The sequence below is a fragment of the Sciurus vulgaris genome (assembly GCF_902686455.1).
Source record: "Sciurus vulgaris genome assembly, chromosome: 1".
Taxonomy (NCBI): Eukaryota; Metazoa; Chordata; class Mammalia; order Rodentia; family Sciuridae; genus Sciurus; species Sciurus vulgaris.
Window position 1 is genome coordinate 197,608,791 of NC_136461.1, and position 25,784 is coordinate 197,634,574.

Consider the following 25,784-nt stretch of genomic DNA (forward strand, 5'->3'; position numbering starts at 1 on the left):
GGACGGAGATACTGAAAGGGAAGACCAGAAGGTAAGTAAGGAGGCCTGGGTGGGCGGGCGGCCTGATGGGTTCCTGCATTCCATCAGAGGGGCCTGCGGGCTGAAGGACAGATGGCTTGGGTGGGCTTCAGGGAGGAGCAGAGGACTCATTCCCATCCCCCAACCTGCCTTTTGTTGTTACCACTTCTTGAAATTCTTCTGCAAGACCTTTGTTTCTGTGTGACAAAGCCAAAGGCCAGCTTCCCCCTTTTGCCTTATTCTGCCCATTGAGGAAAGATAAGACCTTTGCTGTTTGTCGCATAGTTGACTAGCTGAGAGTAGACATCTCTGAAACTCATTGACCACAAGGTTTTGTTTCCACAGAAACCAAATCAAAGCAGACAATAAACATGTGACCTCCAACCACATCCTTCCCTCTTAGAACTTCCCTCCTAGAACTTATAAAAAGCCTCCTGCAGTCGCAAGCTGGCCCAGGCGAAGGTTTCAGCTCAGGGGTGATATTCCTGGGGTGATCTTCCTGTTGCAACTGCCTGAATAACGCCTCTCTCCTAACTGGTCTGCTTTTATTTTGACAGTTTGGTGCCAGGACTCAGGAATGGGACCTGAGTTCCACTGCCTTCCATCTCCTCCTCCAGGTAGCAAAGGCACACAGAGCTCTTGGTGCCCATGTCCGCACCGTGGCCCGGGCACCTAGAGGAGAACCCCATTCTCAAGCCGCACACCAGGCCCTAGTCGGTTGGTAGCATGGTAAGGATTTGCTTTTCATTCTTTTTGAGTATGTAGTCGATTCCTGGCGAGGATTTTGCTTGTTTGATTGTTTTATGGGTGTCTGGTAAGCTTTGGAAATGAATTAGTTTATCAATATTTTGTATGTGTTGGAGGAAAAATGACAGAAAATTGAGTTTATTACTCCTTACTGTTTGCTTTTCTGTTTTTCTGTATTTTTAAACTTGAAGAATTTGTACCCACTGTGAAGACAAGAGCCTTTTGTACATGAGCAAGTGAGTGTTGTATTTGGGTTTATGCCTGACATCTGGCTGAAATCTCAGCACTGCAGCTCTGAGTTCTGTATATCCACGTGCACATGTTGTGTTGGTGGGAAGATTCCCCTACCTTCAGGTAGATTTACTAAAAGAGATCATAAAAATGTTTAAGGGAGCTCTGTGCTGACTAACTTAGACCTAAATAATATCTTATGTAAATGGAATATTCTTCAGTGATTTGGGAGGACTGCAAGGTCAGTCTCAGCAACATAGAGAGAACCTGTCTCAAAATTAAAAAATGAAAGAACTGGATTTTAGCTCAGTGACAGAGCACCCTGGGTTCAATTCCTAGTACCAGAACCACAAAGAAAGAATAGTCCTAAAAGTCCCATGAATTAAGAAAATAGAATTTGCAATGTCAATATCCTAAATTATATTTTTATAAATAATAACTCAAATGTCTTAAGAATTCATTTTCATGTAATTTAGGTCATTTTGGCAAATGAGACTAATTTCATATTGATGATCTAATATCAAAAGCCATGTCTTCTGACTTACCAGTATTAAGCATGATACAAACACTCATTTTTATCTCTTTGGTCATGTCCTACCTCAACTTACACAGGTTTACTGGCTTACTAAGCTATCATTAGAGTTACTATACAGATATGAAATGTAAACTTGTATTTTTTTCAAATTGAATTATTATTTGAAAAACCTTATTTTGAAAGTAATTGATCATGTTTAGTAGTCTAATATGTCAATTTAAATGTAGTTTCCAAGATTTGGGGATAGCTTTAAAACCTTGGTCTGGTGCTAAATTGAATTAATTAATAGACATTCATTAGATACCTATATCATATCTAAGTAAGGTAAAATTCTGAAGCACTAAGTATAAGTTTCTATTTAGATACTTTTTTCCTCTTATTTTCCTATGATAGAGAGTAGCTATGTATACTTGGATCTATTAATGAACATATTTATTTCTGCCACAGTGAGAAAGGATATTTATGACTATAAATGAGATGTGTATTCACGAGTCCTGCGGGTCTTTACAAAACAGTGGCGTATGAAAGATGGTTCATGTTATCTGCTCAAAAAATATCTTTCCTTGACCAAACTTCACTGAAGCTCTTCTGAGCTTTTCTTTTAACTGAACTTTGACTTTGACCTATCCAACCCTATTTTAGTAAAGAATCCTGATATGCCAGCTTATCAAGAATCCTTTTACTCTTGATATATGACCACTCTTTATATTGATATTTTATTAAGTTCCTCATCCATGATGTCTATGTTGTTGGCATTTTATTTTATTTTTTATTAGTTTATTACTTTTTCCCTGTTTTCCCTTATCTTTGGGTATCTGCCTAGGGGTCTCCTCTTCAAGGAAGCCCTCTCTTGTCTCCACACCCACCTGAGATTGTAAGTGAGGTTTGATACACTCAAAACTGCTTGCATCTTCTCGTAGCACTCACTGCCTGATAGAGTCATATTGTCATGTAATTCTAGCCCTGTCCCCTTATCCTGAGAATCCCCGAAACTTAGATTTTGGTCATCCTGTCTGTCTCATTCATACCATAGTGTACCTCCCCTATGTGCGTGGCTTAAAGTCTTTCTCTAGGTTCTTAACATCCAAATTTCCATCTTCAGCCAGAAACGGCCCCTGAACTCTAGGTTCCTATATCCTGCATCCTAGTCACCATCTCCATTGAGGATGAGGTCATGGAGGGTCTTAGAAGCATCTCAAGCTTCACCCATTCTAAACTGAGCTCCTGACCTTCCTCCACTCCTTCCTGTTAAGGTCTTTGGTCCTCTTTTGGCAAAAATATCATTGAGGCAGTTTAGGTTGCTTAAGAACTACCTTACTGTACTAGCAAACATTCATCAAACAGCTTTTCTTTTTAATACCTCCTCTACTTTTCTACATAATAGAAATAGTGGCAGAGAGGAGAACTTTGTTTTGAGAATATACAAGTTCTATTTTGTTAAAGAAAACAAGAGTGATTTTGTTCCAGTGCACAATGAGCAACTGTTCCAGAATGACCTAGCGGAAAGTGAACAGAAACACTTGACTGGATAAAGTTGTCATGTTTCAGGGAAAGGGGATTCCAGTTTTTGTAGTCAAAGTTGGCTAAGTTTTAATGGGATTATTTATAAGATTTAAAATAAAAGATTTAATATCAAATATTATATGGATGCAATACTAGAATTTGGTTTTCTATTAAAATGACAATTTTTTTTCTTGGATTAGTTGTCTTCTCTTAGTCAGAACTAGTAAAGGATTTTTCTTTCTCTTCTAAGGAATCAGAATAGAAGTGAACATTCTATGTCTCTCAGAATGATGTCCTGTCTTTTGTGTTGGCTTTATTATGTCCTCGATTATAAAGAAAGCAAGTCTTCACCTAAAAGAACTAGATATTAATTTTGAAATCATGCTACCCATGTCTATTTTAGAAATACTTTAATGTCATTTGGATTAAATCGGTACCGAGTTTTGTTTCTTAGCAATCTGTTGTCCTATTTAAGCAATCAAATTTTCTTACAACCTTTTTAAAATAATTTAACCTTTTCCAAATCAAGTCCTAAATGATATCTTTTGCCTTGTAAAGGAAAAGTTAAAAAGTGAATCTGGAGTTGAGCAAGGAACAATGTTATTGAGAGAGACAGACTACTGCAACAGGAATATACTCCAAGTCTAGGCCAGAAATACAGCAGGCAAGGAGGCGGACAAGCAAAACTTTTACAGGCAGAGATCCTGGGATGTGTCTGTGCAGTCTAAAAGGCTGATGTGTGGCTAGGGTGTAGCTCAGCGGGAGAGCGTTATCTGTTACGCATGAGGCTCTGGGCTCAGCTCAATCCTCAGCATCAGAAACAAATAAAGAAAAGAAAAGAGCTAGTGTGTGTATGTATATTGCAGCAGGGGATCATCTGAAGCTTGACTCATCTGCATTCAACTTGTACTACCAGAGAAACCTAGCCAGTAGATTGGCTTGTAGTTATGCACATGGAGGGGGAATTCTGGGTCCAAGAAGGAACAAATAAAGTGCAGAAGGTTCATGTAGAGTTGAGGACCTAGTAGTTTAGGCAAACCAGCCTAAAGTTGTGTCAAGGTCAAAGTTTGATCACCCTTGTCAGTACCCCTCTTATCCAAGGCAAACTAGAAAGACCATCCTTGAACAACATGGTGACGAGAGAACCTTAACTAGGAGATGACTGAGTAGAATAGTCCTCAGGGTCAGTTTTCTCAAGTGTTGTCTCTAGATGACCAGTTGAATCATTTCTTGGGTGTGTTGGCAAAGGTCAATTAAGTGTCCTTTAGATCGGCCATCTTAAAAGTAGAATGCCTAAAATAAAAAGGAGCTGTTAGTGTAAAAGGATGCATTATAATTTAAAAAAGCAGAAATTGAACCCAAGCATATGCATTTTGAAGAGTCCAAGGTTGGTGGATAGGCACTTCTGGTCTTGCAGAACTGCTCCTCGAGTTTTCTGATGCTTTTGGTGGTATTGTACAGAACCTGGACTGGGACGTGCATGACCTAAGCTTTCCAGCAGCTGTGATCCAGAAACTGGCTGGTCCAGAGGAAAACAGGGCCCAAAGCCCATGCCATGCATAGTCAGCTGCCATGATGGATTTTTACAGGTTTATAACAAGTTTCAGCTTGCATTGATTTTTCAGAAACTGAGGGTCTGTTAAAAGGCAACCTAAAGCCTCAGTAAAGATCAGGGAAGTCAGGTTTTAGTTCTAAGTAAACAGGAAGAGAGAAAAGTTAGAAGGTTAGTTTAGAGGGTTATAACCAGACACTCAAAGTAATTGCAAGATTTGAAAGAGGTAAGAATTGGCAATTTGTGCAAGGTAACACCTCTGAGGGGTGTGTGTGTGTGTGTGTGTGTATGTATCTCCAAACTGGATAGTGCTATTGCTTTATGTCCTATGGGAGATGAAACCAGTTAAATTTCTACCAGACAAGACAGAGTTTGCATATCGACCAGTTGCATGTGGTTTACAGAAAAATTCAAAAGAGCTTCAATACAGATGAACACAACTAGAATCCAATAACCCAGAAGGATGTGCTAGAGTTCCCCATTAAAACACAGAATTTCCTTCTACAGTCTCTCCTCACTTTTGGTCAAAGACAATCTTAAAAAAAGATTATTCTTGATCACCAAAGAGAGCCGGTCTTGTGAGATCTGCCCTGGGTATTCACATAGGTGCAGCAAGAGTGGCAATTTACATGTAGATATTCTTCCATTTGCTCTGCTGGAAGTGTTCAGGAAGAATCTCAAAGTGCACTTTGTGAGGCCTCTTGATGGTAAGAAGCCAAATCAAGAACTCACCATCACATCCACCTGCAGAATCTATTGATTGGCAGGAGCTTCCCTCTTCTTGAGGTCCCCAGTTTAGCCTAAGATTCCTAAGTCACCACCAAACTCCCCGGTGAGTCTGGGCACTCTATATAGCCAGGTGTCAGGTCAGTTTTTCCAAGAGGAGCTTTGTAAGTACTGGTTCCATAAATTAGCCTTATTTTTAAAGCTGTCTGGTCTTATCTGATTAAATAAGCACCCTCCTCCTACAGTCATCCCAGGCAAAGCTTTGTCTTATGATTCTTTCTAATGTCCTTTAATAAGGAGGACAGACTATCTATGCAAATCTTATGCAAATATTCAGTCTATGTAAATCACTGTTGTGCCATGAAAATAATAATTTTTTGTAAGAATCATGTAATTTTGAAAGAGTCAGGGAAGAAGAGAGAGGTTTCACTTCTGTTTATAAGAAATGGGCACAGTCTCTGGAGTTATTTTGAGTGATAGATAACTTAAGAGAAAAGAGAAAGGGATTCCTTATGTCCAGAAAATAGAACATGAGAACAATAACACTATTCCAAATCAAGACCACAATCATCCACCAAACCATCTGCAGAGGACAAAAGACTTAAAATGACTGTGGCTGACATAATTTGGTTAATTTTCAGAGGTAGAAGGTCTGATGAAAGTTAACTACAAAAATAATGCCATTGACAGGAAAATTCAGGATGCTTATGTGGCACTTAAAGTCAATTCAAAAAGTTTTAGACAAAATATGCATATACATAAAGATTAATTCTATTTTCAAAGAAGAGTGGGTATTGCATCTAAATTATGAAAATGGATGGGAATAATTTTTACAGAGGAAAACATTTAAGATGCATAAGACATAATATGCCATGAATATATCAAGCATATACAAGGAATGCAGCAAGAACATATCTAGATTATTAAATAGAAAGATTTTCTGTATCTGTGTAAGTTTAGGAAGAAAATGCTCAAATGGAATAAAAATGAATTCTTGGAATGCTGACAGCTCAGAAGACATACTATATGCATGAAGTCAATAATATCTGATTATTCTCATTGGACAAAAATTGATATACGTCGTGCGTTGAATTTTGAAAACATTTTGGTAAGCTTTTATAAGAATACTTTTCCACATCGATCATATCAGAAATTTAATTTTCTTAATTTCTGTGAAATTCAGGAATACTTAATTTGTACTTGTTTTTTATCTCTAAAACAACCCAAAAGGAACATTTATAATTAAATGTGGTAATATTCTCCTGGAGGATGGAAAATGTTACACAGATATAATGTGTGTGTCTCTGCACACATACACACATATGCATAGGCAGGCAGAGAGAGATTACATCTTTTTGTTGCTATTTTGCGTTATTTTTCTTTTGCTTTTTCCTTCCTTCCTTCCTTCCTTCCTTCCTTCCTTCCTTCCTTCCTTCCTTCCTTCCTTCCTTCCTTCCTTCCTTCTTTCTTTCTTTCTTTCTTTCTTTCTTCCAGATGGGTTCTTTCTATTTCCAAGGTTAGTCTTGAATTCCTGGACTCAAGCGACCCCTACCTCATCCTCCTGAGTGTTGGGACTGCAGGTGTGCACTACCGCACCCAGCTTTCATATTTAATTTTAAAACTGTAGCCCTGGTTCTGGCATAATCACAGAAATACAGAGCTCACTAGTTTATAGAAAAGAGCTGACTTTCCTCACCTTTGCATTTTCCTAAGGATTGTATTTTTAGCAGATGGGGCAAGTTGAGGTTGCCAGCTCAATATGAGGGCTAAAGTACTTCACCAGTTTTGGGTAGGGGACCCTTTCCAGTCAGCAGAGCAACTTAAAGCTCAAGCGAGCATAGGGTACTCGGATGCCAGAAAGGAAGGAAAAGGTCTGGTAGGGGTGGACTGAGGGGTAGAGATGGTGGAGTTCCTGAAAAGGGAAGGTCCAAGGCCTCAGGGAACTGAAGGGGAGGTGGAAAGTGGAGATGATGGGGGAGGTTTGCAAAGAGTCAGGTCTTAGAGGCCCTGGAGAAGGAAGGAAGGCAGTCTTTGAGGGGAGCAGTGCCCTTTGAAAAGTTTTTGTGGGAAAGGTATTGTTTTTAATCTGTACCAAACAAACAAGCAACAGAGAATCCATCGTTTGGATGAGATTTTGCAGATGCAGGGAGCAAAAGAGCCCTTCACAGAAAGAGACAATTTGGGAAGATCCTAAGTTCCTCCAAGAAGGTTAGAAGTTTAAGCTGTAAAATTTGGCCATTTTTAAATAAACTGGACTGAATTAGCACCATAGTGAGAAAGCATGCAGCCCACAGCTGAGGGGAATGGGGCAGGGGTAACAATTGATTGACAGTTCAAGATAATGAAAGGAACAGCTTTCAGTACCAGAGGCCTCAGGACTAGAACCCAAGCCGGGATTTCCTGAGAGAAAAATCAATACTTTAACCAAACTGGAAAAAAAAAAAAAAAAAAAAAAAGACAGAAAACAAGAAAAAGACAAACAAAAATGAGAGAAAACTAGGGTCAAGTCCTTACTATGCTACAACCGACGGTGTCTGGGACACTCGACTGGGAGTCATGACTTACCACGGCAGATCCTGATTTCCCCAGCCAGGAACAGGCACCAAGATTCCTATGAAGTGGCATTAACACTCCAGCAAAGAGTGCAGCAGCTGAGGGACAGTCGGCATTCCTTGTGCACCATGGCATCGTTACTGTCAAAGAAAAAATGCAATCTGGACGTTGATGTGGAAAACTCTATTAAGGGAATATTGTGATTGGAGGAGGGAAAGATGCTCAAAAACTGTTCAGAAGGATGTTCAAAACCTGAGCCAGAAATGTCTCCAGGAGAGGCGGGTGAGCAAAGCTTTTAAATGCAGAGACACCTGGGGTGGGTGGCTCTGGAAGGAAAAGGGTGCTGGGCGGGGAGGTGAGAGGCAGTTCTGGGAACCTGACAAATATGCTCAAATGTTGGGACAACAGCAAAGCGGAGGCAGGAAATGAGGGTTCGTGGGCTCGTCGCATGGGGCATCTTCACCTGGGATGGGGTAAGCAGGGTAAAGGGTGAGAAACTCACATAGGCCGGGGGGGCCTAGTGGTCCTTGGCAAACTGCCAAAGGTGATGTCAAGTTCAGTGTCTGATTAGCTTAGTCAGCACCTAAAATTAGCTTTAAGGGGGCTCCTAGAAAGTCACACGGGTTTGTCCTTTTACTTTATTAAGGGAAGCATTAGAAATAATTTGGATTATTTGAAATGTTATGAATGACAAAATACATGGGAAGCATGGTCAAAGCTGAAAATTCCCTAGGTTAAATTTACATCAGCTAAAGTTCATTCGTGTAAATATTTTTTAAATTGTATTTTGCATGGATAGGACCCAGAAAATTGTGACTTTTCACTGTCCATAATATGTCCCTGTGTGTCAGAGTCCTGTTGTCTCTTTTCCTAACTCCAGACAGCAGAGTGATGTTGTCAGTCATAATTTCAGTTATACTTTTACATATTAATATGGTTGCTATTTTACTTCTTTAACTTAAATCCAGTGTATTTTAGGTGGTAGTTAACTCTTGGGAAATCATATAACTTATCAACAGTTTTGTTGATCTGCCAATGCTTAGAAATTACTCTGGATTTATGGAATCTCTTTACTTGATGATTTTGACATGCTTTTGGTGAATCCTAATGATGGACTAGCCACATATTGCATCTAGTGTCTCAGGATTTTTTTAATAAGATATTTCTGGAAATGTTTTTATTATGATGGTGAAATACTCCCATTTTCATTAATGACATAAGCAATCCACTCTTCTTTGAGAATATAGTGATTATAGATAACTTGTGTAAAACTTTGGGGTCCACTTTATTTTGTTTTGTGTATCATAGAAACAATTGTATGGGCTTGTCAACTGCTTTATTCTTGTAACAAAGTACTCAGATCGTTCACTTTTGAGAAAAGGCATTTTGAGTTTTTGCCAACTACAGACAGATTTGGGGGGTGGTGGTTTTGTTTTTGTTTTACTCTGATGCCTCCATGAAATCCTGGAAGTCAACTTCGGGTCAGTGTTCCATCTTCAACAAAAAGGATGCCTTAGAGCCTGGAATGGAAGGACTACACCAGATCCTCCAGGATGCAGAGTCCTGATGGCAGTGCTTAAACATGATGAGACAGGATGATCATTGCATGGGCAAGAAGTTCCAGACAGCTAGCTGAGCAGCAATGTATTCATGAGACAACTATTTCAAGATCAAATGGAACAAGAATTAAATCCAGCAGTTCCCCCACCCCATCCATGGAAGATTGTTTCCAGAACCCCAGTGGACACCTGAAAATGCACATAGTACTGAACCCTATGGTTGAATCCCTTTCCATGCACTGTGGCCCTAAATTTGGCAGTGTGAGGGTGGCAGCAAAGCCATTGTGAATTTCTTCATTTCCACTTTCTTCTGCATCCAGGTTTGTTTTTACTGTATGTCTTAGCAACCTTGGCATACAACTTATTTTCTTCCTTTTCAAGTGGAGAACTTCAAGTTTAAGGAAACACTTTATAGCTTTTTTTTTTTTTTTTTTAACCCATACACGAATTTCCAGCATCACTACCCTTGAGCTTTGGGATCTTCATTGAGCAAAGTAAGGGTCACTTGAACACAAGCACCGTGTGACCATTGATCTGATAACCGTAATGCTCGTTAAGTGACTAATGGGTGTGTGCTATATTTAACTTTTCTAAAGATAAAGTATCTACATCTATTATTATCAAAAGTGTTTGAAAACAATGATCAAGGTTATAGTATTTCTGTGTTACATAAAAGTCTTTTTCATGTTGAGCTAACATGTGACTTTAAATCAAATCTCAAACCTTACAAGGAGGCTATTATTATATATTTGACACCTTATATATCTGTGATTAGCGATGTGTATGTATCTGAGGGCTAGGTATGCTGTGTGTCTCAGCCTTGTCTAAATATTTTGCAGAAGTTTGCAAAGTTAAAGATGTGCATGTTTAATTCATGTGAACTAACCAGTAAATGCTGCCTTTTATACAAGGTACATTGCATATGGACCTTAAGCAAAATGGTCAGTGAAACTTCTGGGATTTCTGCTGCTTATATTTGATGCCATTTGGAGGGGTAAAAACCCTGCTGTTTGAAATTTGCCTTCCATCTGTTTGTTTTCACTGAGTAGGCACTGGCTACTTTGAATTTTTAGTTCATTTGTATTCCAGATAAGCTTTGCTTAAGAACCTTTCCTTTAAAATCTCTTTGTTGCTCAGATGTGATGAAAAAGGTTTCTCCACTGACTCCTAGCAGTCTACCATTTCCTTTACAACTTGAGACCAAGTTGGGCCAACAACTGGGACAGTTCCATCCTGCAATGAATGACAATCAAAACCAAACCACAGGATTGTTGAGCAGCAATGTCTTAAGAGAAAATGTTGAGAGACAAGGGGGAGAAGTTGTCAGAATCAAAATGGATTCACTGGTGTCTGTCCTATCAAAATGCCAATACAACTGGAAGTTTATGAAGGAAGTGTTCTTATGCATGATCATCTGACACCAGAAGATAAGCACCCGGTATTTAGGACAGGTTTATGGTTGTGTGTTTTTAATCGTATCATTGCATTGCTGCATGAGTATCATTTCTGAGTAAGGAAAGAAGAGTTCCAAAAAAGTGCTTTAAACAGAACATTTTGGTTTAAAATTCTGTAAGGAATCAACAGTCAATACTGGAGCAGGCAACTATTGAAGGGGTTCCTTTGGACTTGAAGTCACATTTTCCTTAGGAACCCAGGATGCAACAGACAGTGGGCAACTAACTAATTAACTACAAATGGCTCTTCTGGGGATGCTGGAGACACAACCAGAACCATAATGCCTGTCATGTAGAGGCCTGAAGGTCTGCTGTATGGGCAAATAAGACGTGGGAAGAACAAATCTCAACCACAAATTGCTTTGAAGTGGGCTAAAATTAAGCCTATTAAAAATTTTTGTTCAGGAGACATTTTCAGCCATCTGTATTATGTACCTTGTCTCTGCACTCTAAGTCTTCAAAATCTATTCAAATAATTAATAGTGTGCAGAAGTTTCCTTTTTCTAGGCCCAAATTTCCATCAGGCAAAGCTCTCTATGTATTCACCTTTGGGATGGAGTGCTGCTCAAAACCCGGAGAGAGCAAAGATCTGGCCATCCATGAGTGAGAGGCAGACTGATCCTTATGAATGGAGCTCCACAGAATGGCCAGAGAACTTCTCCATAGAAAGGATGAGTAACTTTTAACTTTGGGTCCCCACTCTTCTGCATCTCCCCCATACCAAATGGCACTGTTAAAATGGGACTATTATTTATGCCAGAAAGAAAAAAAAAAAAACAGCAAGAAAACTTACTTGATATGTTTGATAAATATCCAAGGACCTGTTTTTAACAATGTTTATAAGCTATGATATTTCAGTTTAAATTTTGGTTCTTACAATTTGGTTGGATTTGGAAATTGGATGAAGGGGTCTTCTAGCTAGTACAACATGATTAGCAGAGAGCATCGAAGGTTGCAACTTTGGGATGAACAGGAACCTCTGCTAAAATGGGAAACAACTCAAGGAATGTAAACTTGGGAGAAATCAGCATTTATACTATGTTTAATAACTGTGGTGCCTCAACTTGCAAGTATTTAACTTGTGCACTAAGCTAGAGACTGTGAGTAAGAATACAGTAGGAAGTAGAAACACTTGTAGTATCAGGTGGTATCAGTTTAGCTCTCTGGCTAAAATTCCTGGCTTGTCCTTTAGGGAAAATTTGTTTGAAGAGTATTCATTTGCCCCCTCACAGGCCCCCACCTTTTTAAAACAGAAGTATAAACTAAACAGTTACTGGAATTCAAGTCCCATCAGATCAGATGGTTCCATTCCATTTCCCCCTATGATGCCCCCACTCAGCAGGAAGTAGTCAGATCTGAGACATCAACCCCAATTCCATAAGACTGTGGGATGGACATCAGACATGGGGAATTGAAACCCAGAACTAAGGATATTCTTGTTCATTTCTGGGAGTTTATAGTTGCTCATTGCAGAGAGTTTGGCAATAGACAAGATGGCGGCCACCCCTACCATACACCCTGTCCATTCTGCAATATGTAACTAATTGGTGAAAAGAATAGTCCAAGGAAATCATTATCTTTGTTCTTGAGATTTGCAGAACTGAAAAATCTCTCATAACTAAGCAATTAGGAGTAGCTGCTGTGAGAAGGTGCCCATCAGCCTCCCAAATAAGCCACGCTAAATCATCTTCCAGAAACCAAGGGCCTGTGACCAGAGCCCCCCTATCTTCTCTCAGAACTGACTTTTGGAATAGAGTTGTGTGCAGTGCCTCAACACCTTGTCTCTCAACCTAATTGGTCTGTCATGGGATGAACAGTTCAGTAATAAGTCCATAGACTGTGCTCATTTCTTGTAACCAGAAATGAAACATTTATCTTTTTCTCTATGACTTGCCCTTCCAAAATTCAAAATTCTTCTGTTGTGTCCATACATTGATATGCATAGATTCAATAGAAATCTGTCCTCTTTGTTAACAGTATAGCAATAGAAACAATGATAAGACAATCAAAGTTTTGTCTGGGATGACTGTAGGAGGAGGGTGCTTATTTAATCAGATATGACCAGACAACTTTAGAAATAAGGCTGATTTATGGAACCAATACTTACAAAGCTCCTCTTGGAAAAACTGACCTGACACCTGGCTGCACAGGGTGCGCAGACTTACTGGGGAATCAGGAGGTGACTTCCAGGAATCTTAGGCTAAACTGGGACCTCAAGAAGAAGGAAACTCCTGCCAATCAATAGATTCTGCAGGTGAATGTAATGGTGAGGTCTTGGCTTGGCTTCTTAACCCCAAGAGGCCTTGCAAAGTGCACTTTGAGATTCTTCCTGAAAACTTCCAGCAGAGCAAATGGAAGAATATCTACATGTAAATTGCCACTCTTTCTGCATCTATGCGAATAGCCAGGGCAGATCTCATGAGATCAGCTCTCTTTGGTGATCAAGAATAATCTTTCTTTAAGATTGTCTTTGATCAAAAGTGGAGAGAGACCATAGAAGGAAATTCTGTGTTTCAATGGGGAACTCTAGCACATCCTTCTGGGTTATTGGATTCTAGTTGTGTTCATCTGTGTTGAAGCTCTTTTTAACATTTTTGTGAACTGCATGCAACTGGTGGATATACAAATTCTGTCTTCTCTGGTTGCCAAACTTTGTATCGCATTATGCAAAATGAAGTTTTGTACCTCTCTCCAAATTTGACAGAATCTTCTCATCTTGAACAGACTGTCAACTCTTCCAGATTTTCTGTTCTTCCAAATCTGCCTACAAACTAACAAACTACCTTTAATTTTTTTCTCATTCTTGGGGTCACTGATTCCTAACCTTAAGCATGGGTCCTTCCTGGGACTCTAGGTTGTCTCATAGCTGTTTTTTTCCCTAGGATTCATAGAATCACTATAGGCTCAAGTCATGTCTAGTTCGAAGTCTGAAGAATTTATCATCATAGCTGACCAGTGATGGTTCTCTATCACCCTGTAAAATCTACTGTTTGAACTACTAAGAAAGTCCAGTGAATTTATCAGGTCATGCATTTCTTTATTGGAGAAGTAACCAACATTGTGGAAAACATTACCAATATATCAACCAACATCTAAATTCAAAAAACCTGCTGAGTGGTGAAGGAACAAACCTATAAACTGCTAAGGCTTGGGTATTGTTCCGGTTTGTCTCCCAGTGTTTCTTATGCTGGAGGCTTGTTTCCCAGTAGGGCCATGTTGAGGTGGTAGACCCTTTAAGAGGTGGGGCCTCGGGGAAAGTGGGCAGGCCATGCAGGTGCCACCTTCAGAAGGAATTAATGCAGGCTTCTAGGAGTGGATTGGATCTTGAAAGAATGGTGTTGTGGTTCAGATGTGAGTTATCCTTTAGAAGTTCATGTGGGATACAATGCAAGAAAGTTCAGAGTGAAATGATTGGGTTATGAAAGCCTTAACCAAATCAGTGAATTAATATCCTGAGAGGGATTAACAGGGTGGTAACTGTAGGCTGGTAGGGTGTGGCTGAAGGAGGTGGGTCATGGGGGCTGTGCCTGTGGTATAAATTTTGTATGTAGTGAGTGGAGGCTCACTCTCTCTCTTTTTGTTTCCTGGTACCTTGTCCCCAGCTGCTGTCCTCTGCCAAATGCTTCTGTCATGATGTTCTGTCACACCTTGGACCTAGAGGAATGGATTCTGCCTTCTAAGGGCTAAGACCTCTGAAACAGTGAGCGACAAATATACTTTCCTCCTCTAAAATTGTTCTTGTCAGTCTTTTGTTTGCAGCAACTAAAAAGCTGACTAAAACAAATGGGTTGTTATAAAGCAAGCGCAGCTATCCTGGGTCCCTCACTAGCTTCCTTTCTTACCATGTGATCTCTCCTTCTCACACATGCCCCACCATGATGCCGTTGGCCATGATGTGGCATATGTGGAAGTCTCACCAGAGCTGAGTGAGCATCATGACCTTGGACTGCTAACTCTGTGTGCTAAACAAACCTCTTTTCTTTATATATTTCCTAGCATCAGATATTTTGTTATAACAACAGAAAATAGGCTTAGACACAAACAGATAATGGCCAATTCATATACAAAAATACAGCTCTGACCATGACTTCTGCAGCAATGGTCTCAGAAGCCCGACCTCAACCTCTTCAGCACTGGTTCCAGAATCACTCAGGACATGATCATTGATTGTCAGATTCTACATTTTTCATTCCCACTTCTAACTTTGGACTAACCATAGAGGACATATCTATACACCCACCAATCAAGTTGTATGTCCCACCTCTAGTTAGCCTGCCTCTAACTTCTCTATCCCAACAGCCTTCGCCTAGGCATATCACAGTCTCCCTACTGTCTGCTATAGAACTTTTCCACCACTCTGTGTTCGAGCCTCTGACAAATACAAAGGATGGTGGGTGGTTTTTTTGTTTAGCAAAATCTGAATAAAGAGCACTTGTCTGTGCTCATTTGAGTGACCTTCATTTATTTCCACAGAGTTCTCGGAGGTTCCACCAAGATATGGTTGGCACTGCCTCTCATCACAGATCCCAAGAAAGTATGGAATGCATTCTGCCTTGCTGCTTCCTGCACTGTGATGTGATCGGGAAGCACCAGGTCTGAACTCTGCTCATGGGTGTTTATTTTGAATTTGGTCCCCTGGTTCTGTTATCAGTTCCTATAGGTGTGACATACTTGATAGAGCCGAGTCATTCTTTTCTTCCCTCTTGCTTTCATTTGTGTTACTAACTAGAGTTGTGCTGTCTGAAAGTGTGATCTGTCATGAGAAGAATCTCAGGTAGGATACAAGCATAGGTACTGCAAGCCTGTCATTAGTGCCAGCCTTGCAGACCAGAGGATTTTATTTCCTAACTCACATGTCGCCCTGTCATCAATTCTGCCTACAGTCACTTGCTTCACTGTGAATAAGTGATCTCTGCCCTGCCTTTTCTGAGTGTGCCTTTAGACCAGGAGAAACGTTTTTGCCTTTGCCTGGGGAGAACAACAATATATTTGAGCTGTCATGCTTCAGGGATTCACTGAAGCCCCTCTATTTTTCCCAGGCTCTCTATCATGATTTTCTAGCTTTATAAATGCCTCTTGTGATTCAGTTTTGATACCATATGTAGATGACCTCCTATTTTTTGTTCATTGAAGGAGGGGGAAGCCTGTAAAAAATTCCATTTCCTTGCTTTAAGTCCTGGCTGAGAAAAGACATCATGTTTCAAAAGGCAAAATATAAAATTTCCACAATAGTGTCCATTACTTGAGGCATGACCTATTTGAGGAGGAGAAATGTTCTCTAGTGATAAGTTAAAGGCTGTAAAACTTACCTTAGGCTCCTTTCAAGATGGCAACCGAGAGGACTTCTGGGTTTAAGTGGGTGTTGCAGACAACAGTGCCAAGTTTTCTGTGAATGCAGAAAACTTAATGTATGGACTTTAATCCTCTGTAGAGACCCTCTGATTTGAGAGCATAAAGAGGAACAAGCCTTCCATAACCCAAAGAAAGTTCTCTGTCATGTTCTTTCCGTAGGAAACTATAAAGGGTGTTTACTGTATTCTGTGAGTGATCTGGATATACCCTTAGGGTTTTAAGTCAGTTTTTTGGGAACTATCAAAAACTCCGTGCTTTTGTGGGAACCATAAAAAGAAAATAAAATCCTCTCGCTTACTATATCCTCCACCTTGACCAGGTTGTACAGGTTAATTCCCTTGACTCAGGGCAGTAGGTGTGGTGGCAACACCTGGGGATGCTTCTGCTGATCTAGTTCTAGGCTCTGTGCCTTTCCTCATGGTTCCTCCTGCAGCGTGGGCATTACTAGTGATTCAGTACTCAGCCAGCCAATGAACCCCTCACACTCGCTCCCTCTTACAGCACTACTACTACACACTGAACCCTGTGGTTTTCCTGAAATGAGGATGACATTTTAATTGTCTTACTTCTTAGGGAACTTTATATAAGTTTATTCACATGCATTAGTGACCTCACTGAGAAACCTGCCCTGATATTGTGCTGATGAACCAGACCTCAGAATTGACACTGAAGGTGATTAAGCAGGACCTGCTATGAATAGTTTAAGAAGATGCGTCTTTTAGAATATAATCCTGTAATTGAAGTAAAATCAGCCCAGAGGACAGAACTTGTTACATTTATGAGAGTTTGTCAAATAGCTGAACACCAGAGAGTAAACACAGATGTAGACAGCAGACCTATTTAGGGAGTAGTACATGATTTTAGTATGCTCTCAGGATGAAGGTTATTTCTTTCCTTTGCCAGGACCCTTCTAGAAATGAACAAGCTACAGAACTTTGAGGTGCACTCCTGCTACCTAGCGTGAAGGCTGTTAAAAAGGCTGAAGACCCTATCATGAGAGATTCCTAAATGAATTGCTCATTTGTGAGATATTTGTGAGGAACAAGCTCCCTTGACCAAGATCATGATCCTGTTTAAACACTGTGAGGATAATCCGTGGTGGGATTTTGAAAAGGAAGGTGGAAACACACCTGGTTTTATCCCTCACTGAGATAGTCTGCCACACTCAAGATAGCCTTCTGTGACATTAAATCATCTCCAGTGGATTTCTCCATGCAACTTTTCACTGTGGAACAGACAGATTGGTTAATATTATAAATCACCATGAGTGAGGAAACTTTAACAAGACAGCTGAGGTTCTTCTCAGGTCATGTGTCACCAGTTAACACCATAATCCTGGAAAACACTGTAGAGTTGAGACTGGCCAGTGTCAAAGCTAGTGGCATATTGAGTAGGGCCAGATGGATCTTTTCTAACTTCCAACCCATAGGATTTGCCTGTTTTAGTTATGGGATATGTATTTTGGGGATGGGCTGCAGTATTTCCATGTCAACAAGCAATGGCCCTTGTAATTACTAAAAGCCTGGTAGATTTTGTCCATTGTTCATTGTCCATTATGGGACATGCTAAATTTTATATGAAGTGATAGAATACTCAAAAACAACTACAACTCTACAAAATACCACTCATTATTCAGAAAATAGCATTGTCCTTACCACCCACAACCTTCTGAAGAAGTTGAGAAGACCAATGACATGCCAACACTAAAATAATTAGCAAAACTTTCAGAAACCCTTGAGTTTTCCTAGGCAAATGTGTGTCTGCTGGCTCTTGCAGTCATACAGCTCAATTACTTGACACATTGGTTAACCCCTGTGAGTTAATAACTGAAGGTTCATCATGCTTTGAAGGATTTCTACCCCTGCTACTAATGGCTTATGTACTGTAGATCAGCTCTGTCACTAAGGAGCTAGGGCTATAAAGTTCTTCACAACATTTTCCTAAATTGCTTCTTCATGATCTTCCCCCAGAATATTTTTTCACTGGAAGAGATTTAAGACAAAAGCGCTCTTGATTTCATTGGAAGACACCTTATCAGGTACTCAATAATAAATACAGTAGTAAAACTTCAGAGAGTCAATGCTTGGGACAATTCAGAATTCCATACAATTGGAAGATTACTCCAACAGGGAACTACAGCCTGAAAAACTTTAGATTCTTAGATGCTGTGGACACAGCTGATCTTTGAAAAGAAATGCTGACCCAGGACCTTGGTAACAAGCAGATGACTGCAGACAATAGACGGCTATTGTGAAGATGTTGAACCAAGATTTCTGTTAATTCCTGCTTTGTTATTTTCTCTACTTGCTAATAATCATTCTTCTTTTCACTTTCTACAGACCCTTGGTATTGTTCACACATAATAACCCATTTTTTTTTCTATTTTCTTTCTTCCTTATTATAACTGTTAGGTCAGAGCATACTCATTTCAATGCCATTTTTAGATTATTCCAAACAGTATCCACTTCCCTCAATGTTATTGTGTGTTGGATATTCTACCCATCACCTGATCCCCTTATTAAAATCCTCTGGGCAATTCCAGTCTCTCCAATGAGATCATAAGAAATGATGCTGGTGGTGCTTTTATTGGTATCTAGGTGGAAAAATGACCCTAAGTGAATCAACCTATCACTTTACTAGTGTCTGTCTCACCTAGAAAAAGAACTAATTATTCAAATCTATTGACCAGATACCATGTAATTCTAAATTTAAATTCAATAAACTTCTTAGGCAAATAGGCTGAATATTTTCCATGGGAAGAGATTAAGAGAGATCCAAATATGTAACCCAGAAGGCTAGCTGACAACTCCACAGCAGTGCTGCTTACAACAAGAGGTTTTTATGCACCAACCTATTGAAATTCACTAGATTCATGACCCTCAGGGTGAGACTTCAGGGTATTTGTTGTAATTTGACTTTTTAACTTAATATTTCCCTTTTTTATTTCAGCATACTTCAGACACTGCACTTCAGGATTCTAAAACAAGCGACCTTTGCTGTCACCTCTCATGAAGTGGCTCAATTTATTTTACAGAAACACCACCACCAAGAGCCCTCGCATGACTAGTTATTAAAACCTTCTTCATCTCACTCAGGAGATTTATGATGGTCTCTAAGTTGTTGAACAACTATTACATCCATTCATCTTGCACAAAAGGAGGACCCCAACGTTGAACTCCGTTACCTGAGCTCTGTTTCTGGGAAACAGTGAGGGTTAAGAAATATGCCCATCATTTTAAGCTAAGAAAGATTGCAATTAAATATCCTTCTCCATAAAACTGAGATGACTCCCTGTCCACTTTTTCTTATAACTCCAATAAGACTCATGTGTGTCAGTGTCTGTAGTCAACTTATATGTGACAAAGATGGCCAGAATACTCAATGGGAAAGAATGATCTTCCCAATAAAAGGTTCTAGGACAACTGGATAGCCCCAGGCAAAACATGAAGTTGAAATCTTACCACATAATATACAGAAAATTAACTCAAAATGAATCAGATACTCAGGTACAAAAGATAAACCATAAACTTTTTACAAGAAGAAAGGTAAATCTTTACAACCTCAGATATTGTAATCAATTTTTAGAGATGACACCAAAATGTAACCTACAAAAGAAAAAAATATCTAAATTGAGGTTCATCAAATTAAAACTTAAAAACGTGCTTCAAAGCATAGTATCAAGAAAGTGAGTCCTGGGGATGTAGCCCAGTGGTAAAGCACTTGCCTAGCATCATGAGGGGGCTTGAACCCCAGAAAAAAAAAAAAAAAAAAAAAAAAAAACAGAAGAAAAAGGAAGGAGGAAAAGTGGAAAACCAATCAATTGATGATAGAGATGCTTGTAAATTATATATCTGGTAAGGAATTTGTATTTTAGAATATGTAAAAACTCTTTCAATTCAATAATTTAAAAAAGATAAATAACCTAAATAAAACCTGCAAATCATCTCAGTAGATATTTGTAGAAGGGAGATAAAATGGTCAATAAGAATATGAATAGATGCTTGGCATGGCTCGTCATTAAGTAAATGCAAATCAAAACCACAATCAGATGCTACTTCATACCCACAAGAATGGCTACAATCAAAAGATCAGAAAAGAACAGTGTTGACAAAATGTGGAGAATTTGGAATCCCACAGACATCTGGGGGAAGTATCAAATGGTGCAGGAAGTTTAGACAACAATCTAGCAGTTTCCTGAAATGATTAAGCTTAGATCTTTTTATTTAACTCCCACCTCTAGATATGTAGTCAAGAGAAATGAAAACATTTATCTGTATATACATTTGAACACAAATGTTGACAGCAGCAATTTTTATAAGAGTCAAAAGGTGAAATCAATCCAAGTGTCTATCAACTGAATGGATAAACAAAATGTGGCATATCCAGACAACGGAATATTGTTTGTCCATAACAAGCAATGAAGTACTGACGCATGCTGCCAATGGGTGAACCTTGAATACATTATGCTAAATAAAAGATGCTGCTTTGGTTTGGATATGAGTTGTCCTCAAAAACTCCTCAGTTACTGCAGGGATGTTCAGAGGTGAAATGATTGCATTGTGAGAGCTATAACGTAGTCAGGTCAACTTAATTTGAGTGTATTGTGTGATAACTATAATCAAGGAGGGTGTGACTAAAGACAGAGGTCACTGGGGTTGTGCTCTGGAAAGGCTCATTTGCCTGTGACCTGCTCTCCTCTCCCTCTCTCTGTTTCCCCACTGCTTTGAAGTGACTCGTTTTTTCTCTGCTATACTGTTTGGCTGTGATCTTAGGACCAGAGCAATGGAGTTGATCATCTATGGACTGAGACTTCTGAAACCATGAGCCCCAGATGAACTTTTCCTCCTCTACGTTGTTTATGTCAGGTATTTTGGTCACAGCAACACAAAGCTTCCCAAAACAGATGCCAACCACAAAAGACCACATAAATTTATGTGTACTGCTCAGAATAAGAAAACCTACAGTGACAAGAAGTAGGCTAAAGTTTGAATAGAGACCAGGATAGGGGATGTGATAGAATAGCTAAAGGGCAATTATTTTTGATATGAAGATTTTCTAAAGTGAACTATGATGATAACTCCAAAATATGTACATAGACTAAAAATCTTTGGAGTATATTCTTTAAATGAGTAAATTATATGGTATGTGAATTCTATCTCAATGAGACTGTTAAAAACAAAACAAATGACCTATGTTAGCAAATGTTTTACTCTGACAGCAGTTGGGGGTCTGTTTCAAATTATCTTTTTTCTTATTTTTCTTATTTCTGATTATTCTCTTGGTCATTTGGGAAAGCCCAGTGCAGATTTTGTCCAGACTGGAAGATATGACTTCTCCTACCTATCTGGCCATTGGTGATGTCTTTTGGCTGGAAGAACTTGGTTTTTTCTCCAGATGGTCTCCTATCTCTCAGTAACTGAAATCAGCTTCTTTTCATGACTGTCATGTGCTACCTACTGGTCCAGTGCTCTCTAGATGCTGAGGGAACTCCAGTCCTGGAGTGCAACAGAGGTTAAAAACATGGGGCAAAACACCAGCACAAACCGTTCTCTAATAATGACCTTAGACAAGTCACTCAACTTCTCTTATGAATAACTTCCATAGCTGTAAACTTTTTTTTTTTTTTTTTGGAAAAGGATCAACTGAAGTTAAAAAAATTTTTTTTAGTTGTAGATGGACACAACACCTTTACATTATTTATTTTTATGTGGTGCTGAGGATCAAACCCAATGGCTCACATGTGCTAGGCAAGCACTCTACCACTGAACCACAGACCCAATCCCATAGCTGAAAATTTGAATCACAATGCCTGTCACTGAAAGTCATCAAAAAGATTAAACAAACTGACATTTATGAAGTAATGTATTAGTCACCTTTTCATCACTACAATGAAATGCCTGAGGCAGATAACTTATAAAGATAAAAAAAGTTTATTTAGCTCACAATTTTGGAGTTTCAAAGATCTAGGGTGGGTGTTGGTTTGGCCTCTGGTGAGATTGGTAGGTAGTGGCACATTATGGAGAGTGCACATGTGGGAACAAGCAGTCACATCTCACAATGGAGTGGAAAGAGAAAGAATGGGGTCCCACAGTCCCCTTCAAGACCATGCCCCAGTGACCTAAGGGCTTCCCACTAGGCCCCACCTCCTAAGGATTCCACCACCTCCCAACACCATTGCTTTAGAGACCAAGGCTTCCACATTGGCCTTTGGGGGACCCTCACACTCCAGACTACAGCAGGTGGTTACCATGACTCACCTATAAGCTGTAACCAATAAGAGTAACTATTATTGTTATTTTTATTATGTTCTTTTTATTTATCTTGCCAACCAAGAATTCCAGGGAAATCAAGAGAAAAGCACAGAGAAAGCAGATTTGGCTGATTTTATGTTTGCCTAATTTCTCTATAGGCTCATGGGGACCAATTTCCCCCCATGCTTACAAACACCTTCACATTCAACAGAGTTAAATATCATTCATTTTCCACTCTCAGAATCTGTAACACTCTACTTGAATAGCAGAATTATCCTTGAGAGCTTTCTTCAGCATTTTTAGTACAATCTGTATTTATAAAGGGGTGAAATAAGCCTCCTGTAAGAATACTTTGCTTCATTTGGAGAGCACATTTGCAGTAATTGTTTTATTCACTTGTAACCACTTTAACTATTCCAGATCTTAACCCACAGACACATCTTTCTGTCTGGAAGTCCTACTGCAGGAGAGCTTGTTTATATAGTTTAGAAAAGGGGAACAGAAGGGAGTGGACATTTATTGCATTAAGCCCTGTGTTTTGCTTTTATTATTATTATGTTAAATTTTTAAAAGCCAGGCAGCATTTTAAATGCATAGAATTTTTTGAATCCACCAGAGGTATGTATAGGTGTATGTAGGTTCTTAGTCTGCATGCTGGGTGTGCAGGTATCTATGTCGTCACTCTGTAGCTGCTTCTATGTCTAAACTATTTCATGAAGTCCTTTTTGGCAATGGTATTGCTCCATGATCTCAGACTTACAAAGAAGGACTTTGCTGCTTGGTCTTAAGTTAAATCTTTGTGCCTGATTTTAGTTTTTTCATAAATAATTATGTTGGGAGATAAACATTAAATTGGTTGTATTTTTCTATAAATTTTTCCTTTTATTTTGCTCCAGAAAAAAATTTCTAAGTCACAAAATATATTTAATAAATAGGAGAAAGGTTATGTTAAATTTTTTTCTGTTAACTTGATATTTCATATTAATATAGAAATAGATATTAAAAGTCTCATTGATAATTTTGGAAGAATAATGTATGTGAGGATCCTGCTTTTATGAGAAAAGGAAGAACTAGTAGAAAACACTCCTGGGTATTTTCCCAACTCTTGGGGTTTTTTTCCTGTCGTCTTCTTTGCTTCCTCTGGAAAATGAATACTTCCACTTCCAGCTTCCTAACTTAATTTCTTCCTCTGCTCCCCAGCGTTTACACTGTTTTCAAATGGGATGCTCCAGTTTTCAAGGGCTGAACAGGACGGTAATCCATCTATGTGTGGTGGAAGCTGAAAGGACATCCTAGAGATCCTCTGTAGGATGGTCCCCATCACAGGTTGGTTTTGCCCCAAGAGCCCGTGGCATGGTGGGGTCCAGGCTCACCGTCTCTGACTCAGTAGGTGGAGATGAAACCCCAGGATGAGCATTTCTGACACCTTTCAGGGTGAGGCTGATGCTGCTGGCCTGTACCTTGAGAAGTTCAGGTCAGTGATTCAGGAGGACTGTGCTCTTTTACTAACTTACCTGTTAACATTTTTTACATTGAAGAAATGTGCTGACAGAGCACTTTCAATGTGTCAGACAAAAAAGTCATTTAGTGATCATAAGTGCTAAAATGTGACATCGTCCTTATTCCATTTTACAGTTGAGGAAACTGAGTAAGTCATAAAGTAACTCATTCAATTTCACAAAGCACAGAGTAGCCAAGCTTGGGGTGTGGTGGAGGAAACTCAGGAGGGAGTGATTCACTTAACAAGAAAGATGTAGAAAATAGTGTGGGAATGTTTGAGGCGTTTTCACTGGGTCATAAAAGAAGAGTAAATTTCCACAAGCCAAGATATCAGAATGAATATTCCAGACTCAGAAAAAAAAAAAAAAATCAAGCAATAAGATGTGATTAGGGAAAGTGCATGAAATATTCTGGGAATGAGGAGTCTGATTACACCATAGTTTACCTAGTGATGTTGAGTGAGTAATAAAGCTAGGAAATATTGAGGGGCCAGATCAAAAAGGTCTTCAGCGTACACTGAGGAGTTTATTTTTTCCTATGGTAAGAAATGGACAAAGAGAAGTGACTGAAGTGTTTTAAGCTTGAATGGAGCCAAGTTCACTACCATTTTGAAATCAGTGTGGGAATGGATGGAGACTATCGGCTAGAAGACTGCCTGAGAATCTATTGAGGATGGGATGGATAGACTGGGGTAGTAAAAGAGAATGAAGCTGCCCTCTTTGAAAATTATTAAGGAGGCTTACTCCAAAAATTTTCAAGTATCGATCAAATTGAAATGGATAATACAGAAAGAAGGGAAGAGAGGTGAGGCCAAGGCAGATGAATCTTCATTGAACAAGGGCCTGTGTTCCAGCTACTGTAACAAGCAACACAAATACAAAGGTAAAATACAGCTATAGGTCTGGTGCCTGAACAGAGGAGATTTCTAGCCTGCCACAATGACTCAAAGACCATCAACAATAACTCCTTCAGTTCAAACCAAATGACTTCCCCATGCTGAAGTGTGGTTTGACTCAACAGTTTTGGGAAGAGTGGATGAACAGGCTGCAGTCAGCCAGTCCCACAGAAGACAAATGCCCCCTCTAGCAACAGGCCTCTCAGCCAGCAAACAGACCTAGCATTCAGGCATCTATTGCTCCCTGTGCACTAATAAGTCTAACTTGAGGCCTAGACATCATTAGAGCAGAGAGTGGTCTTAATGAGCTCTAGGAAAAGAAAATGGTTTAAAAAACACATTACCCACAGTTAAGCAGCACTGAGGATACTAATGTTAAAATTTATGAGAAAAGTGCTTGAGGAAGGCCTGAGCCATCATAAAAGCTAAACATAATTTCTATTTTGGAAAAAAATCAGATCATTCTTTTAAAAAGTGTCCACCCCAGAGTTTATTAAAACCTCATCATAGGTTTTATCCTATACACAGTGTTGATTTTTTTTTTTTTTTCTTTCACCCTTTGCTCCCCACAGTGACTAAAGTTTAGGTTAAGAATAGGCAATGGCATCATGCCTTGACCTGGTCAATGTGTCCACTAGCGAGCTCCCCTTCTGCAAAACAATACTCCTGGGCAAATGCAAGATGATCTCCCCAGTCAGATAAACAACTAAGAGCAGTTGACTTTCTCATGCATTCATCAAATACAATTTTTCAACACCTCTTACCTAGGTTAACCATGTGATGTATTGCCCACAGCAGGATACCCATTATTAGTTGCTCTTATTATCTATTGCTGTGAACAAACTACTTCAAACCTTAGTGGCTTAGAGTACCATTGTTTATATCTCTCATGAGCCTCCATGTCGATT

The 25,784-nt window shown here is 39.4% G+C and overlaps 1 long non-coding RNA gene across 3 annotated transcripts; it reads left to right on the forward strand.

Annotated features, from left to right (window-relative positions):
• Positions 1 to 488: 488 nt before the first annotated feature.
• On the forward strand, positions 489 to 20,007 carry LOC306666178. 3 transcript variants are annotated; one of them, XR_013765228.1, is made up of 4 exons: positions 489 to 747; positions 14,481 to 14,578; positions 15,352 to 15,471; positions 19,180 to 20,007. It is a non-coding gene; the product is annotated as an uncharacterized lncRNA (long non-coding RNA). The 3 variants fall into 3 exon arrangements; XR_013765229.1 differs by lacking the exon at positions 489 to 747 and having other exon boundaries at positions 11,764 to 14,578; XR_013765230.1 differs by lacking the exons at positions 489 to 747; positions 19,180 to 20,007 and adding an exon at positions 18,201 to 18,268 and having other exon boundaries at positions 11,764 to 14,578.
• Positions 20,008 to 25,784: the final 5,777 nt, after the last annotated feature.